General features: G+C 44.9%; 1 protein-coding gene across 2 annotated transcripts in view; it reads right to left on the bottom strand.

Annotated features, from left to right (window-relative positions):
* Nucleotides 1-24,201, bottom strand: part of Epac (Exchange protein directly activated by cAMP) — a 416,212-nt gene that overhangs the window by 343,234 nt on the left and 48,777 nt on the right. The window lies entirely within an intron of this gene.

The following is a 24,201-nucleotide window of genomic DNA, read 5'->3' on the forward strand; positions in this document are numbered from 1 at the left end:
GGATTTTAGTGATGTGTCACTTGAATGAAGTGGAATAGAATGAAGAAGAATGAAGTGCGTGAATAAGGTTGGAGGAGTGGCGGCAGCCGTAGTGGGTGCAGTGGAGAGTTCTTCCGGGAGTCGTGAGCAGCGGCACCTACCAATTCCCACATACGAGGGCCCCCAGACAAGAAAGCCTCGATGGATACCCCTTCAGCACGTGCACCCGCGCACTTCATGCTTACACCATCTGCCGTACTCAAAACAGCCTTTTGCCTAGATTTCATGAGTGATAAGCAATGATATTATCATGGTTTTAACGTAAGGGGCAATCACGAAAGAGACCCATTGAACCTCATAAAGTTGGTTTTCATGGAATAATTAAATGAGAAGAAACAGGCAAGTAATCTTAAATAAAAGAAATGGTATTCACTACAACACCACCGCGCCACGCATGCATTTCACTGCGCGCACGTGGTCGAAATATGCGGGCCTGTCACTACCAATATAAGTCTGCCGATCCCAATGGCATGTCGCACCGAAAGTATACAGGGAAACAAATGAAATACGAGCAAGGAAGTTAACCGGGACAAAGCATACCGTCTTCATCACTATCCAGATGTTGGTGGTACAACAGGTAGGAAGGTGAGAAGAAAACAAAACATAGAATAGTACAAAGCGTGCGGCACTCAATCTCAGAACGTCACACTTACATAAAACAACTTCGCACTAATTAGAGCTTAAGCTTTTTTTTTGCTGTTTTCTTGTCTACAACTATAAGATATCGACCATCTACAGCTCAGGCCAAACGGTGGACATCTTTACGTTCAGACTGGGATTATTAACTGTGTTTATCAATGCCCAACGAAATATTGAGCCTTCACAAAGGACAATCTTGTTCATTTTTTCACTCGCTGTCGAGTTACCGTGCGATAAAGAAAAGGGTGACGGCTAAGTCACATGACTATCCATGTCGTTGCATATCTCGGGGTTGCCCTTATGACAAAGATGCTACATTATTGCCAAGCGGTTTTCTTGATTCAGTTTTGCTGCATTCGGTTTACACCCACAAAGACGGTCAGCAGTGTTTGGCGCAAACCGTGCTTCAATGTTTCAGAAGCTTAGCGATTATAGCAGCTCGTTTTCTTGATACTGCGTGTGGAACGCGAACAGTCGAGCCTATTTCGAGAGCTTGCACGACCACGAGTGATAAGGTTATAGAAAGATCGATGCCTGACGTATCCAAGACGGTACACGCCAATGACGGTTAGTTTTGTCGACGGCCGACTCTGTGTTCACCTCATAAATCGACAGCACCTATCGCTTGTACATGGACACGCGTTTAGTTTACCGCGCACAGATTCCCCCAAATAAGAATGATCACTCTTGAAACCACCGACCGCTATTTTCTTGCACGTCGCGACAACGTGATATTCATAATAAAACGCGGAGTGGAACAGTGATTGAAAGTTCGACATCTGGAAAAAGTTTGTTGAAGTACCGCTTGAGATACGGTTTCTTCAGCAATCGAAAACACGAAATGAAAGTTTTGATAGCTTTTCACGGCAGTTATAGCTTGAATGATGAGCGTGCATACGATGAGCCGGTGTGTAAAGGTAGCGTGAGTTTAATATGTTGTCTTGCTGTCAAATCAGGCTACGTTAATCAATTCCATTGCAATTCTTACATCTCTAACTATTTTGAGGATTGGTTTCGATGTCGCCATATTTTAGGCTGCCAGCCTTGCCATTTTGCATTTTTCACAGTTAAACAAAAAGTACAGTGGGTGTATGCATGTGAAAGCGATAGGGTTGGTGCATTCGAAGTTTCCTAACCTGATAAATTCGCCGTTCTTTCTTTGTGTTTTTGTAATAAGGCACGATTTACACTTTCAACGCGATTATCTGAAAACGTGTTCTTGCTCTGTTTTTGTTCCCATATCTCCGTAACCGGAATATCAAGATTCTGGTACATTATTTAGATAATGTACAAGGGAATGCAGTGAAGTATAAATATTATTGTGTGGAGAAGTGAATTTGTTCAAGAGGACATCTGACACATATTACTGAGTGATAATTAGGTACGCGAAGAAAAAAATACAAACATCGAATATTAGGAGTTTCAAAGATGAATGTGGTTCAGTACGATGAGGAAAGGCTTCTGATCCCTACGATAGTAAAAAAATTCCAGTATCTCCTACGGGTTTGAAGAGAAATGTACATAAGCATAACGTAAACTACATGGTCGTTATAAGACCCCTGTCCCCTTAAGGCGAGCTTGGTTATTTTTTTCAACCTGCTTTCCCCAAAACTTATTCTGATAACTTCCATTGTCCTTCTGTAAATTTCACTGTGTCCTTCTGTAAAAATTACATACCGAAACACCAGATACCCCATACGATAAGTTACATCCAGTACGCTTTATGCATTCCAAAAGCTCGTAAGATTTAGGGATAGACAAATCTACATTGTTTCATGCTCTCTTCACTTCTTCGAATAGAATGACCCGTTCTGACGCCGTTATTTCTTGCGTGCTCTAGAGTTTGTATAAGAGTATGATATAAGGGCTCCCTTCACAACTCCTCGGCGACTTAAAGGGTTCCGTCTTTATAACATAAATAATCTAGCTTTATGTGAATGATGAAACAATTTGAAACAAGATTAGTGGAAAAAATTTTCCGAGCTCTAAAAGAAGGTGCTGTATCCTCGTCATGTCATTCCCCCGCTGAGAATAGCCACACTTGCGGGTTGGCGACAAATGTGACTGTGCAGCATACACGCGGACACCCTAGCCATCCAGTGACAATACTTGTGCGGCACAATAAACACCAAAATTTACGCTTTGCAAGGAAGATGTTCTTTGTGCAGTTTCACAGAGGTGATCGTGCAAGCGCTTCCGCATCCTCAGAATTTCAGCGGAGTTTTTGCAGTTTTACATGGATGGATGGATGGATGGATGGATGTGGCTGTACCCTTTAGATCGGGCGGCGGCTAACGCCACCTAGCCGTAATACTTAGTGAACTAACCATTACATTTATCTTTTTTTTTCCTTTAAATAATGAAGTTGAGGATTCGTACTTCGCAGTGAAGGGTTTAATTTTCACTCGTGCCTTGACTTTAGCCACCAATCAAATAACCTCCTTCTAGTTAAGTCTACCCGCTTAAAGTCTATTTTGCCCTCGCTGTCCCTAAATCCCAGTGCTTTGAAAAACTCTGCGCCATCATCCTGAACTATAGGGTGAAGCCCTTTACAGAACATTATCAAGTGTTCGGCAGTTTCTTCTTCCTCTCCACACGCACTGCATACTGTGTCGACCCCTTCGTATTTGGCCCGATATGTCTTGGTTCGCAGTACTCCCGTCCTGGCCTCAAACAATAGAGAACTACCCCGAGTATTATCATAGATCCTTTCCTTGGCAATTTCCTGCTTAAAAGTTCGATAGATCTCTAGTGCGGATTTCTTAATCATGCCCATTCTCCACATGTCAGTCTCCGTTTCCTTCACTTTTTTCTTAACCGATAGTTCTTTTTGGTTTGGCCACCTGCTGTTTTCTAAGTATTTACCAGTCAACTTCCTGGTTCGCTTCCTCCATTTTGTATCGACATTCTTCATGTACAAGTAGCTGAAAACCTTCCTAGCCCAACGCTCTTCCCCCATTTCTCTCAATCGCTTCTCAAATTTTATCTTGCTGCTAGCTTCCCTGCCCTCAAATGATGTCCATCCCATATCACCTTGTACTCCCTGATTTGGTGTATTCCCGTGAGCTCCTAAAGCAAGCCTACCTATTCCACGTTGCTTAATTTCTAATCTTGCTTGAACTTCTGATCTCATGCACAAGACCGCATTGCTGAACGTCAGCCCAGGAACCATGACCCCTTTCCATATTCCTCTCACAACATCATACCTATTGTAATTCCACAGTGCCCTATTTTTCATGACTGCTGCATTCCTGTTACCTTTAGTCGTCACGTATATTTCGTGTTCCCTCAGATACTCGGTCCCATTGCTTATCCATACGCCCAGATATTTGTATTTATCTGTTATCTCTAGCGTGACCTCCTGTATTCTAAGCTCACTACCTTCGTTGTCATTGAAAATCATGACTGCTGATTTTTCCCTACTGAATCTAAAATCTAACCTATCTCCCTCATTACCGCAGATGTCCATCAATCTCTGCAAATCTTCCTTGTTGTTGGCCATTAGCACTATATCATCTGCGTACATTAATGCTGGTAGTGCCTGATCAATAAGTTTTCCTTGTTTGACTAAAGAGAGGTTGAAGCCCAGTCCACTTCCCTCTAATTTTGCCTCTAATCCTTGTAGGTACATCATGAATAATAAGGGTGACAGGGGGCACCCCTGCCTAAGCCCCCGTTTTACCTCTGCCGGCTTGGATACCTGTTTTTCCCACTTTATAACTACCTTGTTACCTTTATAGACACCCTTTAAAAGATTAGTGACTACATGTTCCACGCCTAGTGTGTCCAGTATTCCCCACAATTCCTCTTGAACCACGCTATCGTACGCTCCCTTGATATCCAAAAATGCTAGCCACAGGGGCCTGTGTTCTTTTTCTGCTATTTCGATGCACTGCGTCAGTGAGAACAGATTGTCTTCCAACCTCCTGTGTTTCCGAAACCCATTCTGCAGTTCCCCCAGCACCCCCTCATCCTCTATCCACGCCTGCAGTCTTTCCTTTATAATCTGCATCGCCAGCCTGTAGACTACTGATGTCACTGTTATAGGACGGTAGTTGTTTATGTCAGCTTTGTCCCCCTTTCCTTTATAGATCATGCTCATCCTGCTAAGTTTCCATCCATCGGGAACTTCACCATCGATTATTATTGTACTCACTGCCTCTCTCAAAGCCTGCTTAGACTTCGGACCTAATGTTTTTATCAGCCTAATTGGAATGCCATCTGGGCCTGTTGATGTACTACTAGGAACCCTTTTCTCAGCCCTTTCCCACTCTTGTTGTGAAAATGGAGCCATTGCACCACTTGATTCGTCTTTGTCTATTGTGGTGCATAAAGTACTTCTTTGTTGAAATTTTTCTGTCACCCTTGTTCTTATATATTCAATAGCTTCGTCCCCTTCTAGCCTAGCACCTTGGGCTGTAGTTATAAAGTTCTGCTCTAGGCTCGTCTCATTTCTTAGGGAGTTTAGATGGTTCCAAAATTTCGCAGCTGCCTTTCTATCTTTTTTATGTACTTCTGCCAGCCACTGAGCTCCCTTCCTTCTAATCTTTTCATTGATCAGAAGGGATGCATCCCTTCTACAGCTTAGAAAGGTTGCCCATTTTCTTTCCACATCATCTGTCGGTTCACCCCGCTGCTTAGCATGTCTGTGTTCCCTAGAGGCTTCCTGACGTTTTGCTATGGCTCTCTTAACTTCCTCATCCCACCAACTTTTGGGTTTGTGTCTTCTTTTCCGGGGTGACTTGTCACGCGTCTTAGCAAGCTCTATCTCAAAGAGTCTAATTAGATTCGTGTATGTCCACACTGTCTTATTATCCTCCGTGATTACTTTCTCAATTTGTTTAGTGGCTATTTCAATTTGCCTTTCTGGATAAAAATTTTCCTGTAGTTGCTCATCTTGTCTCCTTCCCACTTTCACTGCTCTTCCAAAACTTAGCTTGATACGTTTGTGATCGCTACCCAGACTTCTGGAGCCACCTTCATCTATGTGGATTTCCCTGAGCTTATCATACATCCTATGTGACATCAGTGCATAATCTATCGTCGACTGAAGCCTTCCTACCTCCCATGTTATTTGCCCTTCACACTTCTCGGTACTGTTGCAAATGATCAAATCAAGCCTTTCACACATATCCATGATCATTTTGCCTGTCGGGTCGGTATACCCATCTATATCTTCTATGTGCGCATTCATGTCTCCTAGTATAATTATCTCGCACTCTCTTCCTAACTCCTGAATGTCCTTTGATATACACTCTACCATTGCCTGGTTTTCCTCTCTGGCCTTCGCTCCCGTCCACAAGTACACGAAACCAAGGAGTGTCATTTGACCTGCCACTTTCCCTTTTAGCCATAAATGTTCCTTGCACTCCTGCTTGACCCTTTGCCAGTCTGTACTTTTATGAATAAATGCCCCAATACCACCCCCCTTTCTGCTGCCTTCTGTTCTATTACAATACTCCCACGCGTAGTCCGGATTGTTCGGAGGTTGTTCCATGTCCCTGAGATGTGTTTCTACAAAACCGTATACCATCGGCCTCTCTTCCCTTAGCTGTTCTTCTATCTCTTCCCACTTCAGCCTGTTCCTACCACCCTGCATGTTAATATACCCTATGTCTGAATTGGCTCGGCGCTCGTGGCTACGTCTATTTATGCCCCGGACTCTACGTATCTTAGATATTGGTGCCACTTTGGAATCGTATCTGTCCATACCACCTGTCGAAGAGTCTCCCTGGTTGTTTTCCTCGTTACAAGCTATCCTGCACCCCGAAGGGCTCGCTTGCCCCCCAAAAAAGCTACTGCGCGTCCTGCAAGTCGCCAACCCACCTCATGACCTAGCCGCCCATCGAAGTGAATTCTGTCTCGTTGAAAACCCCCCCACCTATGTACCTCTCTGTTTATTTCCACCACCTCAAAGCCTTTCTCTCGACTCATCCGCCATATCTCTTGGTTTGCGTTGACCACCGCTCTTTGCAGGTTGCTATCACGCACCGGTACCTCCGGTATCGTGCATATCACTACCTGCACCTTAGGAGAAGTGGCGCGCATGTCATCGACGCCTTTCGCCAGTGTGGCTGCTAGTCCTGCTGCATCTTCATTTAGGACATCGTTTAAACCGCCTGAAATTATCACGAGGTTGCGTCTATCAGCTGTCGTTTTGAGCTTTGCGCTCGCTTGCTTCATGACTGCTTCCAGCTTGCGTCCTGGGAACGCCCCTACTGCAACCCTCTTGTCACCTCTTACCCTCTCTTTGATGGCTTCTGCGCATCGATTTAAATTTGAGTCCCCGGCGATTATCACATGCTGTGACTTTTCCGCTGGAGCGTTCTGCACCTGGGGGCTACTTGCACCTGTGACGCCGGCTCTTTTGTTCACTTCCTGCCCCACCACTACCTCGCTGAAGCTGGGCCTTGCGACAGTTGAACCGGCTAAACCTGTTTTTTCCAAGCTTGCTTGCTTTTCCTTCTCCACCGTTCTGGTTGCCGGTTCCCTACTGTTCTCTCGGTAGGTCGCTTCTTTGTTCAGCTTCGCTAGCACTTCCTCGGCGGACTTCAGTCTTTCTCCCATTGCCCTCGTTTTTTCTTGCTCTGTCGACAACGCAGTCTCGAGTTTGGCGATTCTAATCAGCAGTTCACTCTGGGCAACCATCATTTTCTCCATTTTTTCCTCGACCTCACATTGCCTACACTTCACGTCAGCCTCTTCTCCATCCGCTTCTACGCTTGGGTCCACTTTCAAACCCACTCCACATCCTGAACACTTTACAGTCTTTTTAACCATGCCTTTCTGACACCAATTGTCCCTATACTCGATAATTACTAAACTCGAGCCCTGCACTACGAAAAAAAAAAAGAAAGTCCAAGCTCTACTACAAAAATTTGCGTGTTCAATGTACGCGCACCTCCCCAACGGGGTGGCAAAAGAAAAAAAAACAACAACAAAAAAATTCAAACACACACACCCGCACTAACTAATAAATACCTGGTGACTGGTCCCGAAAAAGCCGTACCATAAAATAAGTGCTACGAAGATTTCAACCGCTGCCTTATAATTATAGACACAAGCTCAAAACATGCAACAACACTTATTTGCGCAGTCGATCCGGAGCGCTCAAAAAACACGTCCATCCACCTTCCGATCCACAGGAGAAGGTCCCCATGTCGCAGCGACATGTCACCCATGTCGCAGCGCCCTCTGTCGCCACCTTTACTTGAGTAAACAGCCTGCCTTGCAAGTGCCCTAAACACGTTCGAAGGAGAAGGCTCCTATGCTAGGAGGAAGTCGGAGAAGCTTTTTTATGTTTATTGTGAATCGTATAGTTTTTGAACGGTACATTTTTTTTTTCATTCTGGTTACGAACGACTAGCTGTTTGTATGACAAATTACTATTCGCAACCAAAATAGAGGCGTTTTTTTTAGGTCAACAATACTAAAAATTTTCTATTCAGTGTTTCTCGCCCTTCCCCCGCACAGGATAGGCCACAATATTTCACCTTGTAAATATTCTTGTCTATCTCTTGAGAGTTTTCTCTCTCTTACTTTCTCCTTTGTCAATTGGCACCTAGCTGCTTTATTACAAAGGATACAAAAAAGCAAACACGAACAAGTTATAGCTCAGCTTATACTAAAAGGCACAACCAAACAGTTGGAAGATTTATCAACCAACAGTTACAAATTACGTGTCGTAGAATAAGGGGTAAGAACGTAATGAATTGTTTACAAAGAAAATTAAGAGACAGTGAACATGAGAGACAAGCCAGAATATCTAGAGATGTTGGAAGGAACACAAGGTCTTCAAGCGACACAAAATAAAACATGCAAACAGAAAAGCTGCCGGATTAATTAAGGCAACACGTTACTCCTAAAGTCTCGCATCACACTGCATATCCCTGTGTTCAATTTAGAAGACTTTTGGAGGATTGTATAGCAGTCATGCTCAAGCACAAGAAAACTCCATGTGACAAGGGGGGGGGGGCGGGCGATCACGAGAGGTGTTCGTAAAGAAAGACGTAGAAATACGCAAAAAAAAAGGATAAGGCTCACGTGCTGCACTCACTACCTGTTGCGAAATATGCCAGTTGCCGACGTCACTCTACAATTTTTCGAAATCCCAATGAAGCGTAGAAGGTAATATCACCGGAGGTGGCGGGACGCCCGACTTGCTTTTCCGCGCGTGCGTGGGTGTGTGTTTGTTTGTGTGTGTGTGTGTGCGTGTGCGTGTGTTTGTGTTTGTGTGTGTGTTTGTGTTTGCGTGTGTGTGTATGCGTGCGTGTGTGTGTGCGTGTGTTTGTGTGTGTGTGTGCGCGTGTTTGTGTGTGTGTGTGTGTGTGTGCAGATAGAGACAGACTTATCGAAAGCAATAAGAAGACAATAAAGAATTGTCTGTTATATAACAGAAAACGTCTATTTTGTTGATGCGCACATCCCGTACTTGTTTTGTATGGGAGCTGTGCAAGTGCTGCAATTTTCGTCATCCTGCGACTTAATAGCTTAAAACACCTGCAAGACTGGAAGGCGAACAGTCCGTTGTAATTGTATGAAATTCTAAGCCAAGCACTAAAAAATATCCCGGGCCAGCACCAGGGTGGCCCTGCCCCCTATTAAGCAGCCCAAATGGGGCCCGCGCCCTACAACCTCCCCACACTCTCCGCCAATGCGACGAAGCGCAGTGCTTCGATAAGAACGAGAAAATTCAGATCGTCAGCGCCTACATATCAGTGGCAACGAGATTATGCGTAAAAACAAATATGAACGTGAAATAAAATGCCAAATGCACTGTGAAGCGCATAGTCCATGGTTATGCTGCTCGGTCCCATCAATTAGTGTAAGACCACCTGTTGAAAGAATGAGGAACTTCGTTACGTTAGTTTAGAACATTAATGAAGTGAGATGCAAGGCCAACTAGCACAATAGCCCGTCTTACTTCCGTTCCGTGCAACCACAGCAACTGGAAAACGAAATCATTGATACAAGAAAACAATGAAGGCCAGAAAAAGAAACTAGTCGAATGCGGGCTCTAATTAGCAAAGTAAAAATGAAAAAAAAAAACGTGGACTCGAACAGGAAATGTGTCCGCGTGCGAGACCCTGAAATGAAGCTGCGTCGTGTGTTTTTTCTTCTTTTCTTTTAATCGAAGGTTGGCGTCGCTGCGGCCGCGTTCTGTAGCCGCTATCACATCACACGTCAATGTCAGAGGGAGGAGGGGTAATACACGATAGCTGGCGGCGGCGAGGGCGGCGCCCGCAGAAAACGCCGCAGCGGCAGCTGCTGCAACAGCCAGGACTCGTTCACGGTCGCAAGAGAAAGCAGAACACAGACACTCCTTCTCTTCCCTCACTTTCCGCAGAGCTGTCGGTCTGCTCAACCGCGCATAGGATGGAGGGCTTCCTCATCAAAATGAGTATTGCCATTGAACGAACACCTGCCGACGCGGTTCTGATTCACCTGTGGGCTCTACAAGGGTATGCAGCAGCCTCGAGCTGAAAGACCCGCCGAGTCGCTCGCCGAGGTTCTCCCGAAAACAGAACGCCCCTATAGAGCCCCGCGCTAAGCTGTCTGGTTGCATGAGCGTCTTGAATACGGCTCAGTTCTCTGATGTAGGCTGTCCCTTGCACTCTCTCTTTTCGCATACTGCTGTAGGGCCTCTAGGCCGAGACGCCGAGGAAGGGCCCCCGCTCCACCACGATGGTCTAGTGGGTACGGTACTTGGCTGCTGAACCACAGGTCGCGGGTTCGAATCCCGGCTGCGGCAGCTGCATTTTCGATGGTAGTGAAAATAATGTAGGTAAATGTGCTCAGATTTGGGTGCACGTTAAAAAACCGCCGGTGGTCGAAAATCCGGAGCCCTCGACTACGGCGTCTCTCATAACCATATAGTGGTTTTGAGACGTTAAACCCCACATATGAATCCATAAATATCTGAGCAAAGGCCCGTATATATTCACGAGAACATAAATGGTAGTGTTCCCAGCTGCGGTTTCCGGAACGGTCACGTAGGACACCTGCTAAAGAGGCTCTCGTTTTCGTGGAATATATCAACTGTGAGCTGCTTCTGCTTATGCCCGTTTCTTAAAATGTAGGATCATTGTGTGGTGTCAGTGCACGTGAAAGAACACTACCCGATGAGAATAATCCAAGCCCTGTATTACGACATGCTTCACAATCAATCGTGGTTTTGGGCCGTAATATCCTATTTCTTCTTCTTTCTCTTAATAATAATAATAATAATAATAATAATAATAATAATAATAATAATAATAATAATAATAATAATAATAATAATAATAATAATAATAATAATAATAATAAATAGGGCCAACAACAGTGGCAGAAGGGAACTACTTTTTGGTAGCGATTTCTAAACAAGACGAGGTAACGCTTCAGCGTAGAGATGTGAGCCCCGCCGCGCTCTTGTGGATCACCCAGTGAGTATACAGACATACATAAACTCCAGCTTTGTGGCTCGAATCCCACGCATATGATTGTGGTAGGGAGTCAGTGTGCACTGAGGAGTCTACAGTTTCGGCTGACTCGGGGAACGAATCAGACTTTGTGAAAAGTAATCGTCGGCGTATTAAGATACGCCGTTTACAGTACTTGCAACGGATCCTTGGAACCTATGAGGCTTAGTGGAAGTAAACTTCACGCGAGTAACTGCAGTACGTAGGCACAGCTTAGCGCACGATCACTGCAGCCCAAATTTAATGTCCGTCGGATAACGCGCAGTTTAAATAAAATAAGGAAACGTGGGTCAACTTGCGGTGGTAAGAGTGTCTTTAAGTCGAAGCACTTGACTATACTGGTCCGAAGGTATTGCGGGATCAAGTCGCGGTTGCAACGGCCGTATCTTGATGGAGGCAAAATACGAGAAGGCCGTGTGCTCGGATTTAGAAGCGCGTAAAAGAACTACAGGTGGTCGAAATTCTCGAAGCCATCCGCTACAGTGTTTCTCGTAATCATATCGTGGTTTTGCGATGTGAAACCCGAAAAAAAAAACATTATTACGAAACCCAGAGCTACTCTACTAATTCAGTTATTAAATGCGAAGCATTTCTTAGCGAACTTCAGCGACATTGAGCGTATCTATCTATCTATCTATCTATCTATCTATCTATCTATCTATCTATCTATCTATCTATCTATCTATCTATCTATCTATCTATCTATCTATCTATCTATCTATCTATCTATCTATCTATCTATCTATCTATCTATCTATCTATCTATCTATCTATCTAGCTATCTATCTATCTAGCCATTCACGTTTGGGTGCTCTCGAGATCACCCCTTTAACTTGGCGTGAACCAAAATTAGAATGAGAAGATAAGATGGTTTGGCGATGATGACGCGCTGCTCAAGACCTTAATAATATCACAATCCCGTCACGTACGTCGTCAAACACGACCCTCCAGACATCGGCACATACCCACGATCGGGTATGTGCCGCTGGTATGCGGGTATGTGCCACAAGTGATTGACGCTCAGTATCTACCAGGAACTACGAGAACACACATGGACAATTTTAACGTGCGAGCGTTAAGAAATAACCGAAATCGGTAGCGTCAACGTGACGATTGCAGAGAATGAGTGTCAGGGTCACAGCTGGAATCAAACCCAAGCATTCTGCGTGGCAATGAAGCATGTTACCACAGAGCTACGCCAGGTCTCGGAACTACTTTTCAAATAAACGTTATTCTTCATGAAACGTCAATAGTGGTTGCAGTGCTGTTTACCCAACTTTATAAACGTTACACATGTGCTCCTTTCATACATCCGTCACGTCTGGTTAACGTTAATTGTGGTTAGTTGCCATGCGCCGAAGTTGATTGATGTGGCAGTGTTCAGGGCCAGCATCCTCGCGAGCATCAGCGCTTCATGTCAGCTCCTGGTGTTGCTAATACGTATGTTCCAGTTGGCATCGTTGCGCAAGTGCAAATAACTGGTTATATAAGCATCTGCAACTCTTGAACATAGGTCTGCGCGTGCAACATTTGTACATATATTAGCGTCATCTTATGACGTGTTGCTCAGTAAAAAGTTGCAACACGGTCACCTTCTCTCCGCATGCTTCGCATAACGTCGATTACCAGGAACGTGGGATCTGCCGAATTTTTTTACACGCCTTGAGTTAGAATGTTTCCACGTATTACCAAACTGCCAATGAAAGTAGGTTTTTGCTCTTTGAATCCCGGCTGCGGCGGCTGCATTTCCGATGGAGGCGGGAATGTTGTAGGCCCGTGTGCTCAGATTTGGGGGCACGTTAAAGAACGCCAGGTGGTCGAAATTTCCGGAGCCCTCCACTACGGCATCTCTGATAATCATATGGTGGTTTTGGGACGTTAAATCCCACATATCTATCTATTTTGCTCTTTGAGTGCACTTGCACAATGTATGCAAGTGACCGCGCGACCCTTTCAATGTACGCCGATATAACTTTGCCATGGGTGGCAACACTATTGCCACAATCGTTAAATTGCAATTAAGTAAGAATGATTAGTTAGCACGATATACACCACTCTTCTCGACTAACCTCATTGCTACGTGAGCAACGCGGATATCTTGGAGCGTTAACAAAACATGAATTACGAACGCCTGACTAGACACCTTGCGACAAGCCTTCCTGATGGAGCCCAAGTTAATGTATAATTGCTTGTCAAGTTGGAAACATATGTCCAAACACTCTACGCAAAATTCTAGATGCATTGAGCACCTGGGGATCGCACAAATGTGCCCAATGTTTTCTGTATACATATGTTTTCGGTCTTTTTGATCAACTTATCCGAAGGCACTCGCCAATTTCCGCCAGTTGCAGTCATCGAACATCGAGTTTTTTTGTGATATTATCTTTTTGGTGGTGCGAGCAGTGAGTGACAATCTGGTTTCTCAAGCGGTCACTTCCAGCCAACCACCCACCCACTCCCGGTTTCTGTAAAATTGAAGAAATGTTTTGAATCTAAAATAAAGTCTACAGAATAAGAGACTGTATGAAATGAAAAGTCATAGTTTCGCCGGAAGGGCGGAGCTATTCATGCGGCAGCTACAAATAAGAATGATGAAAGGGAAGCAACTCAATACCTGCGGAGTGTCACTCAAGCGCAAAGGACGCACGAAAAGAACACACACAGAATGAGCGGCGATATTGCCACGTTATTTTTCTCAAGTTTTGTTATCGCCCCAAAATACACTACGTAGTTATCAGCGCAAACCGCGCCTGCAGTCTTCGAGAAGCTCCAGGACTGTAGTAGGTCATTTTTATAAGATCACGCCCACTCCGCGAACGATACAGATTATTCTGGAGCCTACGTCACCGCAAGCGATAACGCTAGAACATTCGACGGCAAGTGTATAAATGCCGACACGCTTCGCCGCTTCTCAGTCGATCGACGGCTGACGATCCGTTCGCCGCTATCAGTGTAGGTCTGCTATTGTGATCCGACTTTCCGTTTATCGGGCACAAGTTCTCCAAAATAAACACTTTAACCTTTATCCTACTGTCTGTTTCTTTGTCGACGTCATGACCCTGTGAAAATATCAACTGTCGCAGCTTGACCCTCGCAACACGTATAGAAGTACGCTCGAAAATAACCCACAAGATGAAATGAAAATAACCATTGGTCCAGACATATGTGGGGTTTAATGGCCCTAAACCACTATATGATTAAGAGAGATGCGCTAGAGGAGGGCTCCGAAAATTTCGACTACCGGGGTTTTTTTTAACGTGCACCCAAATTTAAGCACACGCACCAACCCCATTTTCGCCTCCATCGAAATTGCAGCTGTCGTTGACGGGATTCGACCCGTGTCTTGCTTGTACATTTGAAGGCCCACCCGTTACACAGCGCTCAAACACGTTTAATCGGTATGATCTGCAAACGCATCAACAAAGTGAGCAGCTGCGTATGTTCACGTGCTGCCTTATAAGGAGGCCTGGTGGACCTTTCGCTGCTTCGCAAAAGGAAGAATTAGGCAGCACTGGGCTTTGGGGGATTGTCATCACCCCTTTTTAAGTTGATTGTGCCTTGTGGAATACGTGTCTCGTGGATAAGCCGCATTTAGATTTAACAGCCACTGAGCGGTAGGTGGCTCAGCACTCGAACGTGATCATCACCATCCTGATCATTATGGTTATCGTAGTAGTGCCAGCAGTGACACCTGGCGGCGAGGCTGGGTGGCTGGACAAAATAGATTGGGGAGTCTGGTTGTGCGGCGGCTGGCGCGAACGGTCGTCTCCTGCGGTGGGTCTCTGAGGACAGCGTTGCGGATATATCCCGTGGGTTCCTGGAGGGGGGGAGGGGGGGGAGTCGAGCGTTTGTTACGCCACGTTCGCGTTACTTTGTGTTTGTTGTTATTTTGAGTGAGTGTATTCAAATCGCGTGATCCGAATATTGTCTAAAATTGTGCTTAGCGTGTTACTTGAGACGCATTTAATTTGGCTGACGATGAAGTCAAAGTCAAGGAGGTGGGGGCTCCAGTCGCTAGGGGCGAGTATAAGCGCGCACACCCTCAGCTGTTGCTGATAGCTGCCGACGCCAAAGCGTGTAATGGAGAGGGCTCCGGTTGCTAAGGACGCGCGCGCCCGCAGCTGTTGATATGGGAGAGAGTGGTAGAAGGATCCCGACGGACGCCTGACATAGCCAGAATAAGAAATGCATTTGCGTTTAAAAGTTGTATGTGTATGCTGCTTCCAGTCGAAGTCTGGAGTAACGTCTCTAAATGTCGTGGGATATCTGTCACTATACACTGATCTCCCACGACACTTGGAGACGTTGCTCTACGGACTTCGAATGCCTGCACAAAGTACTTCAATCCAGCTCAATGGAATGCCACAGTGGTCACGAAGATGAAAATGTTCATATTTCTTGGAGTGCTTGAAGTACGTAAATGACAGAGAAATATTGAGGAAGAAACTAGTAAGTTTGGTCATACGGTCCCTCATAATAAAGTAAGTACACGGACTATCGCCTGAGATGCATCTTCAGAAAAAGGCGAACATCTTCCTGGAATACCCATTAGCGGAGACCGGACTGTATAATCGCTTGTGATAGAGAGCTAGGGCCTGTGATATATGAAATTATTTGTTAGTACCTATAATACGAACGAAAATAGAAAGGTGCGCGTGTGAAGGTTTTATGGCAGTGTGAACTGCTCGAAGTGACTTTGAAAAGAGGAAAAATGATGAAATAAGCACTGTTCCGTTACTGCCTCTCTCGATGAGGGCACCTCCACAGTTCAGCGCAGAGAATGGGGATAGTGAGAATTGCTGCAAGCAAACTGTATATTTGCATGTTATTGCACCTTGTTTCAGTGTGCTATTATGATTTTTTTTCTGACCGTTTATTTTGGGTATCATTCCTTTTTTTTTTTTTGCTGTAGAACTGATCGATATGGAGTAGCCGAGGTATTATCGACCTCAAACTCTCCATAGTGAAACCGTTAAAAATAAAGAAGAACATATATTAGAAATCCCTGATTTCTGTTGAAGACAGGACCAACTCCATTAGTCCTGCGTCGAGGCTGTTCTTTGTTGCCAAAGATCTTTTCAAGAGACGCGTGAAAAATTGGAAGAATCTTCAACTCAAGCCGTTCACAGAGAAGTTTTGGAATCGAGTTTTAATGAATATTTATTCACACGAAAATTTAAAAAGTAACACGAGTTAAAAATTCGAAATTCATTGCCACACAAAGCCTAGCTCACGAAGATGAAAGGCACGAAATGACCATGCAGTTCTGCATCAAAACGACAAAAAAAGTGAAGTAGAGGTGTCAGAACATACCTAGATTTCAATCGTTAAATAATCCGATGAAGTTCAAGCGTAAAAAAAAAGAGCAATGGCACACACACAAAAAAAGAAAAAAAAAAGACTGACTGCGTTAGATCTCCAAGAAGTTTGGAGAAACAGAGAGCTGGGGTCTGTCTGGATTCAATGCGTGGAGTGCAAGAACTGGGCTTACGGGGACTGCGTGAGAGCCCCTAGAGTGAATTTGAAGTGCTTTTAGTGGACCAACTGAAGCAATGAAATTTTTTTCACACTGTCTTCTTTTGCCCTGAAGGTTGGGACAAAATAAAACACCTGTATTTTGTGTCTTTTATTACTTCTTTTTATAGTATGTTTTCGAACTCTGGCAGAATGGTAATATGTATGTAGCACACGCCTTATAATTTGATTTGCGGGTTCAATGTCCCAAAACATCTAATCATTATGAGAGACGCTGTAGTGAAGGGATTTGGAAGTTTAGACCACCTGCAGTTCTTTAACGTGCACCCAAACATGAGCACACGAGCGTACAGCATTTTCGCCTCCATCGAAAATGCAGCCGCAGCAGCCGGGATTCGATCACTCGACCTGGGGGTCTGCAGCCGAGTACCTTAGCCACTAGACCACCTTGGCGGGGCACATATATTATTCCCGAAGGAAAGTATCTGAATTGATGTTCAATGGCGATAGTGGCTGGATGGATGGATGCAAAACTTTATTCGGGTCCTGAAGGATTCCACCCCCGTTTTATAAGTGTAGGACTCAATATTTTCACATTTTCGATTATTTTACACCACCCTAGCCTACCCGTGCCCAAGGGTCATTATTTCATGCAAATTAGCCTCTGCAAGCACACAACTCAGGTCAACATTTCTGAGCGTCCGACTGACTTCTTCAGTGGACCGAAGTTCCACTGTTTGTAAAAGCGAGTGCCAGGCCGGATGCACCAATAAGTGTAACAAAAATTTTATCTTTCACACGTATTCAGGAAAGGTAACAGGTGCGTCTATGCGTCAGGAAACTCTGCGTGCCGGTGAGAAATGATGTTTGGAACAAAGAACCACTTCCCCCGCATCACGTAGACGTAGAAGCAAGACTTATCATGGCAGTTATCTAGTGCGCAACTTCCTCCGGAACTCGGTTTGTATAATAAAGAAGCGGCCAGCAGCTTCCGGTCCAGAAAGAAGGGTCTTCCGGTTCCTATCCTCCCGCAGAGTCGTTAAACCGCTGCGTTTTTTTATGGACAGGGCAGGCCTGGTCGCTTGTGTTGCCGTTACGTAATTTGTTTATATGACTCATCTCGCTAAAACGGTGCACCACTTGCAAACGCGAGTGCGCATACGTGCTATACTGAGTGAGTCAGTGCATACGGCTGCTGTCATATGAACAACGGTCCACGACAGGCAAGCGCTAAGCACCAGGCAGTTGCCTCTCGTTATTGGCTGACCTTTTCTTTTTTCTACATTCGAAAAATTTTTGTATCCTTTGAGCCTATAACCTGGCCTCTATAGCACTACACGCGTTAGCATTGAAGAAAGGCAACACATTTGAGCTAAAAATTTTTACGTGTTTTTGCATTTTTCGTTCGTGTTTTAGAATTGTACGCGTTTTTACGTGTTTTTGACACCCTGAAAAACACTGCGATGCTGTTTTTTGTATGCGCCGTTGTTTGAGTGTGAGGCAGCGAGCTACGTATGTGAGGGTCATTGTGTGCAGAGCACGTCCCTTTGTTGTCCTACCGCGCAGCCCCTGTGAGCTCCACAAATGCACATGTGTAGGCATGACCCCAAATGGGTGACCGATCACAACGACCAGGACATCCATGTTTCCGAGAAATGTCATTTCCGGTTGCACAACTCGTCTCTCTCTCTCGCTGGACTTCCCGTCTCTGCCAAGGCGTTGGCCGTAACACAAGCGGAGTTTCATCAGACGTCACGCGATGAAGGCACATCAACGTTCAATAGCATTCGCAATGCATTCGAATCAAACGATATCATCATCAGGTTGACTACGTCCACAGCAGGAAAAAGACCTCTCCCATGCTCCGCCAGCCAACTCAGTCCTGTGCTTGCCACTTTACACCTGCAAACTTCCTAATCTCATCTGCCCACCTAACCTTATGTCCCCGATAACCCGCTTGCCTTCTCTGGGAGTCCAGCCAATTATCCTTAAATACCAGCGGTTATCCTGCCTACGCGCTACATGCCCGGCCCATGTCGATTTGTTCTTAATTTCAATTATGAGATCCTTAACCCCGGTTAGTTCTGTCATCCACTCTGTTCTCTTCTCAATTGCCTCTCAAGGTTACAGCTATCATTTTTCTTTCCATCACTCACTGCCGTCCTCCATTTAAGCTGAACCCTCTTTGTAACCCTCCAGGTTTCTGCTCCGTAGGTAAGTACCGGCAAGATGCAGCTGTTATATACCTTCCTCTTGAGGGACAGTGACAATCTACCAGACATGAACAACTACTGCGAAAAATCGCAGTAGTTGTTCCTGCACCCTTCTACGCATGCCCATTTTTCTCATTTTTCGCCTATATATGTACACCACTCCGATATTGAATCTTTGTTGAAAGTCAGCACTCTTTTCTGTCCTTGTTTTTTCGCTTCCGTAGTTACGAAGTAACTACTTCTACGTTGCGCTGTTCCTGCATTCAGTTTGCAATTTTGTTGTAGCTTCTGTTAGCGCGCTTGAGATGTAACGAAACAGAAACGAAAGAATAGACAAAAAATAATGCAGTTGTCATGGATTAGGGTGTTGTAGGCTGCCGGCGGAGCTCACTTGGAACGCTTTGCTTTTTTAATGTGCACTCTAGCATAAGCTACCATAACCAATCAATGAGCCCACCTGTACGTCTGCAGCAATTCCATCAAGTTGGGAAGGTTGGTAATGATACACGAGTTCGAGTGAGCAGTTCTTAGAATACGCAGGCAAAAGATAAACACTTCGGCAGCACGATCGCTATGACGTCCACCTCTTCATCTTTTGCCTACGTTTCTTATGGGCTGCTCATTCGAAGTCGTGGCTATGTCTGTTCCTTTATCGATAAATTGGCACGAAACAATTGCAGCGATATTTGACACAAAATTTAGAGACAGACCGAGCTTCTTGTCGGATCAGGTCCGTAGAAGTTCTTCAAGGTGCTTAAATGTTCGTGAAAATAAGAACTTGCAACCTCCCCACGGCTGCAAGAGATCGGGAAAAAAAGCCGACACGTATTTGTGCCACACAAATATCTAAGAATCACCTAAGATGGTCACTATAATAGGCGGCGCGCGTTCTGCTGAGAACCAGGAACACGCAAAATTTGGTGCGATGTCACTTCAGGTGCTGCAAAATGTGAGGCATTGTTTCAAATTTTTTTCATTGTAGGGGGCTTGAGATTTCAGACGTCATATTATTATTATTATTATTATTATTATTATTATTATTATTATTATTATTATTATTATTATTATATTAAAAGTGGCTCGTCATTTGTCACGAAACAAATTGCGAAGTCCCGCGACGAAAGGCAAGCATCTCGTGACTTGCAGCGCGCAGCTCAAGCAGAAATACACGCACGAAGTGGGAATAGACACGCCAAGCGCAGTCTAATAACTGTGACAGCTGGACACTTTAAGCGTGCCGTTAAAACATAATGAAAGACGCCCGAAACGAACGCCGAAGTATATGGAGGACAAACACGAACAACTCTCACAATTTTGACATCTTCATGTGTGAGAAGCGTGACCCTTTCGTTAACGAGGCCGTGGCAGCAAGCGAAGGGACCTTAGGTATATCTTAGTGGTCTGCCGAATCACGAGTCTGATTAGCGCACGCGCAGGAGAGATGACGCCAAAGAGAAACGCGGGACGACGCCCTTTACACCGCGCCCAACGTGGCTTTACCTAACCCGAGTCCTTCGCGCCCTCTGGCTACTGATGACGAGAACGTGCTGAAGTTGTGAAGCTCTGAGGACCACCAAACAGTATGTGGTGTATTATATACATGGCTTGTCGATAGCAATTTCAGCCACGTACGCTCCGTCGTTTAGTGCTTAGCGCCGCGCGTGGCAGTATGAGAGGACGCTGGATCCAAGCCCCGGAGCTCTGTTTCCTTCTCAATTTTTTTTAAATGCGAAGCATTTCTCAGCGAACTTCAGCGACTTTGATCGTATCTATCTATCTATCTATCTATCTATCTATCTATCTATCTATCTATCTATCTATCTATCTATCTATCTATCTATCTATCTATCTATCTATCTATCTATCTATCTATCTATCTATCTATCTATCTATCTATCTATCTATCTATCTATCTATCTATCTATCTATCTATCTATCTATCTATCTATCTATCTAGCCGCTTACGTTTGGGTGCTCTCGTGATCACCCCTTTAACTTGGCGTGAACCAAAATTAGAATGAGAAGATGGTTTGGCGATGATGACGCGCTGCTCAAGACCTCAATAATATCACAATCCCGTCACGTACGTCGTCAAACACGTCCCGCCAGACATTGGCACATACCCACGATCGGGTATGTGCCGCTGGTATGCGGGTATGTGCCACAAGTGATTGACACTTAGTATCTACCAGGAACTACGAGAACACACATGGGCAATTTTAACGTGCGTGCGTTAAGAAATAACCGAAATCGGTAGCGTCAACCTGACGATTGCAAAGATTGAATGTCAGGGTCACAGCTGGAATCAAACCCAAGCGTTCTGCGTGGCAATGAAGCATTTTACCACAGAGCTACGCCAGGTCTAGAAACTATACTTTTCAAATAAACGTTATTCTTCGTAAAACGTCAATAGTGGTTGCAGTGCTGCCTACCCAACTTTATAAACATTACACATGTGCTTCTATCATACATCCGTCACCTCTGGTTAACGTTAATTGTGGTTAGTTGCCATGCGCTGAAGTTGATTAATGTGGAAGTGTTCAGGGCCGGCATCCACGCGAGCATCAGCGCTTCATGTCAGCTCCTGGTGTTGCTAATACGTATGTTACAGTTGGCATCGTTGCGCAAGTGCAAATAACTGGTTATATAAGCCTGTGCAATTCATCAAAATATGTCTGCGCGTGCAACATTTTTACATATATTAGCGTCATCTTATGACGTGTTGCTCAGTAAAGAGTTGCAACACGGTCACCTTCTCTCCGCATGCTTCGCATAACGTCGATTCCGAGGTACGTGGGATCTGCCGAATTTTTTTACACGCCTTGAGTTAGAATGTTTCCGCGTATTACCAAACTGCCAATGAAAGTAGGTTTTCGCTCTTTGAGTGCACTTGCACAATGTCTGCAAGCGACCGCGCGACCCTTTCAATGTATGCCGATATAACTTTGCCATGGGTGGCAGCACTATTCCCACAATCGTTAAACCGCAATTAAGTAAGAATGATTAGTTAGCACGATATACACCACTGTTCTCGACTAACGTCGTTGCTACGTCAGCAACGCTATCTATCTATCTATCTATCTATCTATCTATCTATCTATCTATCTATCTATCTATCTATCTATCTATCTATCTATCTATCTATCTATCTATCTATCTATCTATCTATCTATCTATCTATCTATCTATCTATCTATCTATCTATCTATCTATCTATCTATCTATCTATCTATCTATCTATCTATCTATCTAGAAGCCTACGACTTTTAGATCTCCTGGCCATTTCGATAATGGTATCAATACCAAACTTGGTATGACATAATATGACTGCATGAAGAACATATTTGACTAGTCATAATATGAATGTCATGATTTACATTTCATGGTGCTGCAGCTCTTGCGGTGGTTTCGTTCGCATGGCATGTTGCAAAACTGGTACGGTATGACGTGATTGCATGGCGAACACAAGCGACAGACCCAAACATGGAAATCATGACATGCGTGTCATGTAACAACATGACAATATGCCACGCTCATGATGCGCAAGTGGCCGTTTCACTAGCGTCACATATACCAAATTTAGTATTACGGTACGTGAATGGATGACCAAAGTATGTGACTTGTGCAACCATGATAATCATGAGATGCATGTCATGTAACAACCTGACTACATGCCACGCTCATGATACGCTGGCGGCCGTTTCGCTAGCTTCACTTAAACCGAATTTGGTATTACGGTACGTGAAGGGAAGACGAAGGTATGTGACTGGTGTAAACAGGATAATCATGAGATGTGTGTCATGTAACAACACAACTACACACCACGCTCATGATGTGCTGGCGGTCGTTTCGATAGCTTCACATATGCCAAATTTGGAATTACGTGACGTCAATGGATTACGAAGATATGTGACTGGTGCAGACATGATTATCGTGAGATGCGTTTCATGTGAAAACCTGACTATATGCCACAGTCAAGGCGCCAATACATTTCGGCTTGACGGTGTACGCGTGCTCGCCGGCGTTCATTATGGCAGGAACGGTGCCGGCGTTGCCACGCCAGGCACCGTTCCTGCCATATACCTACACCACCTAGACTAGTCTAGGTGGTGTTGCATATACTCGCAGGCGTGCGCCACGCTGCGTTGCTTTGACCAACACCACCTAGACTATATAGTCTAGGTGGTGTTGCTTTGACGCATGCGCATTTCAGCGCGTCCGGCGTCCCTCCGCCATGAAAAGAGGGAGATGCAGTATTGTCTGGGTAACGCATCGGCGCGAACCGGTTGCCGTCGGGCAGCGCCGATGGACGCTGGTGGTGCCGGTCGCTCCTGGCGTCAGAGTGCTCACGTTTTCCTAACGTAGCGTCGCTGTGCCTAGTGTGCGCGCGCGTCAACGCTACATTGGAATATAGTGGGCCCTTTATGATGCACTCACGGCCGTTTCGCTAGCTCCACATATACTAAGTTTGGTATCACGTGACGTGAATAGATGACGAAGGTAAACGACACATCCAAACATGATAATCATGACACGGAAGCCATAAGCGGCATCGTTTACCTCCACCTTGTAACGTTCTGCTGACTTTAAAGTGACATAAAAAAAAAACTTCCTCATTCGTGCTTCGCATAACATCGATTCCCACTGTACGTGGGATCTGCCATATTTTTTATTTTTTTATCTGCTAGTACATGATTACGGAGTTAGACAAGGAGAGCAGAAAGGTGGGTCTTAAAATTAATCTGCAGAAAACGAAAGTAATGTACAACAACTTCGGAAAAGAGCAGCGCTTCGAGATAGGTAATAGTGCGCTTCAAGTTGTAAAAGACTATGTCTACTTAGGGCAGGTAATAACCGCAGAGTCGAACCACGAGATTGAAGTAACTAGAAGAATAAGAATGGGGTGGAGCACATTCGCCAAGCACTCTGAAATTATGACAGGTAGATTGCCACTATCTCTCAAGAAGAAGGTATATAACAGCTGTATCTTGCCGGTACTTAGCTACGGAGCAGAAACCTGGAGACTTACAAAGAGGGTTCAGCTTAAATTAAGGACGACGCAGCGAGCAATGGAAAGAAAAATGGTAGGTGTCACCTTAAGAGACAAGAAGAGAGCAGAGTGGATTAGGGGCAAACGGGGGTTAAGGATATCATAGTTGAAATAAAGAAGAGGAAATGGAGATGGGCCGGGCATATAGCGCGTAGTCAGGATCACCGCTGGTCATTGAGGGTAACTAACTGGATTCCCAGAGAAGGGAAGCGGGTTAGGGGGAGGCAGAAGGTTAGGTGGGCAGATGAGATTAAGAAGTTTGCGGGTATAAATTGGCAGCAGCAAGCACAGGACCGGGTTAACTGGCGGAACATGGGAGAGGCCT

Source organism: Rhipicephalus microplus, chromosome 1, assembly GCF_043290135.1.
Source record: "Rhipicephalus microplus isolate Deutch F79 chromosome 1, USDA_Rmic, whole genome shotgun sequence".
NCBI classification, from domain to species: domain Eukaryota; kingdom Metazoa; phylum Arthropoda; class Arachnida; order Ixodida; family Ixodidae; genus Rhipicephalus; species Rhipicephalus microplus.